The sequence below is a fragment of the Zingiber officinale genome, chromosome 5A, assembly GCF_018446385.1.
Source record: "Zingiber officinale cultivar Zhangliang chromosome 5A, Zo_v1.1, whole genome shotgun sequence".
Taxonomy (NCBI): Eukaryota; Viridiplantae; Streptophyta; class Magnoliopsida; order Zingiberales; family Zingiberaceae; genus Zingiber; species Zingiber officinale.
The window spans coordinates 25,979,462-25,986,406 of record NC_055994.1 but is presented as its reverse complement, the minus strand read 5'-3'; the positions used below and the strand labels follow the sequence as shown (position 1 = coordinate 25,986,406).

The 6,945-nt window shown below is 39.1% G+C and overlaps 1 non-coding gene across 1 annotated transcript; it reads left to right on the top strand.

The window, feature by feature from the left end:
- Positions 1-5,737: 5,737 nt before the first annotated feature.
- On the top strand, positions 5,738-5,843 carry LOC121983553. The gene has a single exon (XR_006112594.1). It is a non-coding gene; the product is annotated as a small nucleolar RNA R71 (small nucleolar RNA).
- The last annotated feature ends 1,102 nt before the right edge of the window (positions 5,844-6,945 follow it).

Sequence of the window (6,945 nt, the reverse complement as noted above, 5' to 3'; positions counted from 1 at the left end):
CCTAATACTACTGCAATATGAGTAAGCAACCCACCTAAAACAATGGGGGTAGGGGAGAAAATTTCCCCTAATTTTACCAAGTGTTTCAAAAAGAAATATCCTGAATTAATAGACACATTTTCTACCGTTACCCATAAAAAATATAAGTTAGAGAGCCTTACAATTCCATCTTTACCCCCCCCCCCTTCCAAATATCGTGTTGCTCATCATCAAGTGGATATATCGAAATATTGGGTTGACGATACTAGTACTAGTAGAAGCATGTGGATTGAATCGTGACCGACCACAAATTTGTTGCCATAGGTTAGAGTTTTCAAAAGCGGGTAGAATTATGTAGGTCCCATCTCTAGGCAAATCATAGCATGCATTAAATTCTTCAAGAATCCATTCATACTCATCATTAAATAAATGAAATTTTATTTTTCCTCCTCCTTGAACATTATCAACATTGATGTAACTTAAAATTTCCAAAATGATACGCGGATAAGTTGGGTATTCCATGGTCATTAAGTTAGTCCAACCTATTCTATCAAGCAACCAATCAATATCATTCCCAAACCCCAATATTTCTAAGGTTTCTCGGTCCATAAATCTAGTGCTCAAAATGGAACGTTTAGATAAAGAATGATAACGATGCAATTGTTCATCATTAGAGAAAGTAATGCCGAAGTTGTTCGATATACCTTTGAAGCATGCATTCTCCTTGTTTGAGGCAACCAACAACTCTTTTCCTTTCCTTTGATGAGAGCTCCATTCGATGAAGTTCGACATCACGGATGATGAGAGAGGTAGATTTGAGTGAGATGAACGTGGGGAGTGGGCGGTAGCACCTTGGGAAGTTGGAGGAGGAAAGGGAAAGAAAGGAGGTATGGGGAAGGGGGTGAAGGTGGCGGCACGGGCGTGCAAGCCTCCGCAAACCCGTGCCCTAATAAGGAGGGATTTTGGGACGAGCCATGTAGGGTTTCATTCCCTCCTCTTGGTTGTTGGTTGCTACTCAGAATACTGTTCTAGTTCCCCTGTACAAAAATTTTGTACAAGCATAGAACTATCCTAGCTACCCATGTGCTCTACTGAAGTTAAATTTGGATTGCAAACGATGCTTAACATTATTAATCCAAATTGTCCTTCAGAAGTTAAACTTAGATTGGAAACAATACTTAACATTTTTACTTCACGTTTGACTGATGTGATCTTCCTAAGTTAAACCATATTACAAAAGTTAATCGAACATCTATTTCAAAGATCGGCTTCCAGGTTAAACATGGCGAGGTACTAGGCCTTCTTGGGTATGGGATCATCCACCACTTCCTGGACAAAGTCTTTTAAAGAAATCGGATATTTAACTTCTTACAGTAAACTAGGTTTAACTACAGAGATCTCAATAGAAGCACAATATCGAAACATGAAATCGAAAAATAAAATCAATAACAAAATGATATCCTAAAATCGATAGCCTCTTGTGTTTGTTTTTACAAGATCTATACAAAAGATGAACTAGTTTTGATGCGGAAACTAATAACTAGTTATACCTTTTGTAACTTATAGACCTCTTCATCATTTGTTGTATTCCTCTCCTTCTCTTGGACGTCATGTGGGCGACGATCTTCCAAGATGAAATCCACTCAAGCTTCTTCCTTTGCTTCCAAGTTTCGGCCACCAACTAACCTCTAAGGGATGCTAGACAAGAGAGCTTCCTTTTCTTCTTCTTTCCCTTTAAGCAACTGGCCACCAAGAGATCACCAAACTTGATGTCGCCGACCTCCACGGAAGAAAACAAAAGGAGAAGAGAAAAGGAAGAGGGTCGGTCACCAATGGATTGGAAGAGAAGAATAGAAGATATATTTCTCATGAGGCACCCCCTCCATCTCTTTTATAATCCTTGGTCTTGGCAAAAAAGGAAGTTTTAAACATAATTAAAACTTCCATATTTTCCTTGCCAATGACTAAAAGGGAAAGTTTTAAAACAAAAAATTAAAACTTCCTTTTAATGCTTGTCATGGCCGGCCCTACACATGTGCTCCAAACAAAGAAAGTTTTAAACATAAAATTAAAACTTCCTTATTTGTTTTCTGTAAGAAATTTTTTTAAAAAAATTTCTTTTTTAAATCCCTTGTTGGTTATAAAAGGAAAATTTTATAAATTAAAATCTCTCTTTTAAAACATGTGGATGATTACAAAAAAGAAAAATGTTATCAAAAATTAAAATCTTTCTTTTAACTACAAATAAGGAAAGATATTAAATCACTCTCTTAATCCTTTGTAGAAAGCTATAAAAGAAAAGATTTTAAAATTTAAAAACTCTCTTTTAAAACCATGGCTTCCACAAAAGGAAAGATTTTAAAATTTAAAATACCCTTTTAATTTTTATGTGGCCGGCCACCTAGCTTGGGCTCCAAGCTTGGCCGGCCACAACTTGGCTCCAATCTTTGGCTTGGCCAGCTCTAGCTTGGGCTCCAAGCTTGGCTTGGCCGGCCACATCAAGATAGGTAAGTAGCTGGGCTTTATAAATAAGAGGTTATAAGAGGGACCGAGAGGAGGAATTGGTTTTGGTCTCCCAATGAGCTTAAGCTTCCCGTGTTCACCCCGAACACCCAACTCAAGTTCATCAATAATAACTCATACCACTAAAGAGTTATTATTGCACTACCACACTAATCCCATATTACAATATGGGCTCCTTCTTATCATGAGTGCGTTAGTGTCCCTGTGTTTAAGATATTGAATGCCCACTAATTAAATGAGTTACTGACAACTTACTTAATTAATATCTAGCTCTAAGAGTAGTACCACTCAACCTTATTGTCATGTCGAACTAAGTCCACCTACAGGGTTTATATGATAATCCTTATGAGCTCCTCAAGGGGGCATCACCAACTTAGATTACTAGGACACAATTTCATTCTATAATCAACAACACACCATATAAATAATATCACTTCCCAACTTATCGGGTCTATTGATTTAACGAACTAAATCTCACCCTTTGATAAATTAAAGAAATAAATATTAAGTATACATGCTTGTTATTATATCATGATTAAGAGTATGCACTTCCATAATAACAGAGGTTTTGTTCTTTTATGTAGTCAGTATAAAAAGAAACTACCTCAAATGGTCCTACTCAATACACTCATAGTGTACTAGTGTAATTTTATAGTCAAGATAAACTAATACCAAATTACACTACAACCACTCCAATGGTTTGTCCCATTCCATCTTGGTTGTGAGCTACTATTTATAATGTATAAGGAACTGATAACATAATCTTCTGTGTGACACCACACACCATGTTATCTACAATATAAATTAAATAAACAACTACATTTAGCATATAAATGCAGACATTTGACCAATGTGATTCTTATTTCAAAATAAATATTTATACAAAAATCTAGACTTTTAGTATACATTCTAACATTGGTGACTTTGCACGGCCGTGCCAATTAGCACGACCGGCTCCTTCTTATCCTCTGCCATGATCTCACAGCCGTGCCAATTAGCACGAAATGTGTCTCCTTCTTCACTGGTGGTCTTGCACGGTCGTTCCAATTGGCACGGCCCATGTCCTTCTTTTCTCTGCACAGGCCACACGCCGTGCAAGGTTGCACGGCCAATGGCCTTTGCCCCCCTGTTGGCTTCGCACGGCCGTGTGGGGTCACACGGCTGACTCCCTTAAGCGCACGGTGACTCGCCTTTCACCATTTTGGCTCCACTGATGCCTCCACGCCCATGAAATGCTCATGGCCAGCTCGTGGAGGCTATGGACATCCTGAATGTGAATACCTAAAAATGAAGAAATAATAATAGTACTCGACTGAACTTACTAGAGAAATAAAACGATAAACGGAATAATGAACTAAAATGAAAAATTCTTGGGTTGCCTCCCAAGAAGCGCTTGTTTTAGGTCTTTAGCTCGACCCCGTTTCAGTTAGTGTGGACTAAACCCATGGAAACACGACTCTCCTCCTAGGGTTAATGCTCCATTCTATACCTTTAGTTTCGCTCGCGCAGGACAAATGTACTTCTTATTGCTCGCTGGAGGGGACCTCTCTTGGAAACTGCATTCCTCAACTTTGTGTATGTTCATCTTGCTAGAATTTCCCTGAGAAGAGGGAACGCAGTTAGAAGAATTAGATAAATCAAATTCTAACCTTTCTTTGCCAATCTCCAAGGGTAACTTGTGTCTTTTCACATCAATGAGGGCTCCAGCAGTGGCAAGGAATGGTCTCCCAAGGATGATTGGTATCTTGGGATACTCATACATATCCAGGACAATGAAATCTATGGGAATAATGCATCTGCCTACTTCTACTGGCACGTCTTCCACTATTCCCATTGGGTATCTACATGAATGGTAAGCTAATTACAACGTTATAGTAGTCAGTTTAATGTTCTGGAGTCCTAGCTTCTTACATAACGAGTAAGGATGTAGGCTAACGTTGGCTCCCAAGTCATAGAAAGCTTTCTGTATGAGTTCAGAACCAATTTTATAAGGTATAGAAAAACTCCCTAGATCCTAAAGTTTCGGTGGAATATTTTCCATAAGTAGAGCGCTGCAATTTTCCGTTAATGCTACGGTCTCGAAGTCGCCCTTTTACCTCCTGTTAGATAAAATACCCTTTAAAAATTTTACGAACTTCGACATTTGGTGTAGTGCATCTATCAGTGGTACTTCTACGCAAATTTCCTTAATCTTCTTCAGGAATCAGTTGAACTCTTCATTCTTTTGGGATGTTATCAGTTTCTGAGGGAAAGGAATTGTCTGACTTTGTGGGGGAATTTGAAGAGTTCCTTCAACTTTCTTGGTGATCTCTTCTCTATCCCTGTTCTGGATCTGATTGGGCATTAGGGGAGAGAACTCTTCCTCTGAGTCAAGTCCTTTCTGAGTAGTGATTTAGGGGTCTCCCAAAGTTTGTCCACTCCTCAGCTCGATGCGGTTGTAGTGTTCCACCGGGTTTATATCAGGCTTTCCTGGAAATGTTCCCTGTGCTCTTGAAAAGGACTGGGCTATCTGGGATATCTAGCTGTCTTGCATCTTTTGATGCTTTTCAGAATTTTCCAGTCTTTGAGTCAATTGCTTGATCTCATTCTTCATCTCTTTTTGCTCTGAGAGAGCTTCTTCGAGCATCTTTTCGATTCTGGACAGTTGTGAAGGTTGTTGTTGTTGATAAGTCTGTTGTCCAGATGAGTAACACTGTTGCTCAGGTTGATAGCTTTGTTTTGCTGGTCCTTGGTCCTGATTATTCCGGTACGAAAAATTTGGGTGGTTCCTCCATCCAGGGTTGTATGTGTTGGAGTACGGATTATTTTGCTTTTGGTTGTAACTGACTATCGCATCGCATTGCTCAAGTTGGTTTATCTGTGCTTGTATTGGCCCTAGGGGGCAAGTAACTTGAGCATGATCCATACTTCCACAAGTTTCACAAACACATACTATTACATTGGTCGTGTTGTTTCCCATGGGCTCAAGCTTCTTGGTCAGAGCGTCCAACTTTGCAGACATGAGTGTGATTGCATCTACGTCGAATTTTCCTGATGCCTTTATTGGATCCCTGAGAAAGAACCACCAGATCTTTCGGTTGCCCACTGATGGTGGTTTTGTGCCACATTCTCTATGATCTCTTTAGCTTCATCAAGGCTCTTGTTCATTAATTCTCCTCCTGTTGCAAAATCGAGGGATACCTTCATGTGATAGTTGATTCCATTGTAGAATGTGTATAGAACCAACCATCTCTCAAGGCCATGATGGGGGCATTGTCTCAGCATACTTTTGAATCTATCCCAGGCTTTAAATAATGATTCTGATTCTATCTGTTTGAAGCTTGCGATCAAATTCCTCATGTGGGCAGTTTTGCTTGGTGGGTAGAATTTGTCTAGAAATTTCTGCTCACACTGCTCCCAAGATGTTATGTTGTTTGGTGGAAGAGAATTTAACCACTGCTTGGCTCTGTCTTTCAGGGAAAATCCAAAAGAAGTAACCTTACTGATTCTGGAGGGACCCCGTTCACTTTCATAGTAGCGCAAATCTCGTAGAAAAGCTCTAAGTGATGGTTTGGATCATCGTGCATTCCTCCTCCAAATTAATTCTGCTAAATCATGTGGATTACGGCAGTCTAATTAATTTAACTATGAAAAAAATTATATTAGATATTTGAGTTCTTTAATGTGATAAGGAGATTGATATGAATATATAGTAACTTATTTCATGTCATTCCTATATGTGCAGTTGGCACCAATGATCAAACATGAGTTTTGATAAATGATAAGTGGATTAAAGTTAGATATATTTGTAATCAAACCTTGTTGCTGAGTGTGCAGGGTGCTGGTGCAAGTTGCACTAATGATCGAACATAGGTTTTGATGAATGACAAGTGAATTAAAGTTAAGAGTGTATGTGGTCTAATTACTTTACCAAGTGTATAGAAGTTAACGGGTATGGAGGACCTGACATTAGGCTAAAATCTAGCTAGATCTGCGGAACCTGATAGCTAGTATGAAGTCCAGATAAGTCAAGGAGTGACTTGATATTTAGAGGAAAGTCTGGTTGGGTCTGCGAGACCTAATAATCGACTGAATTTCAGTTGAGTCTGTGGACTCGACAATTGGTGGGAAGACCGTATGCATCAAAGACAAGTCAAGCGACTATAGTTGGTAAGTAAAAGGTAAGCAACTAGAGGAGAGATCCAGTGAGGATGTGTTCTCAGTTAAGGGAACAATAGACATCAGTCCACCTTAGGTCTATTTAGAAAATCTAAGCTGAGACCATAACTAGATCCTATTCTCGGGGAGACAAAATCTAATTACTACTACTACCTTATTGTACTAACTTTATTTTGTAGGATAAACATATTTTGGTTGCCTAGACTAACATTTTTTTGCAGGAAAGAGAAGCTTGGAAAGAGTTGTCCAAGCACCCTAACCAGTTTCGCCTGGATGAGTGCCTGG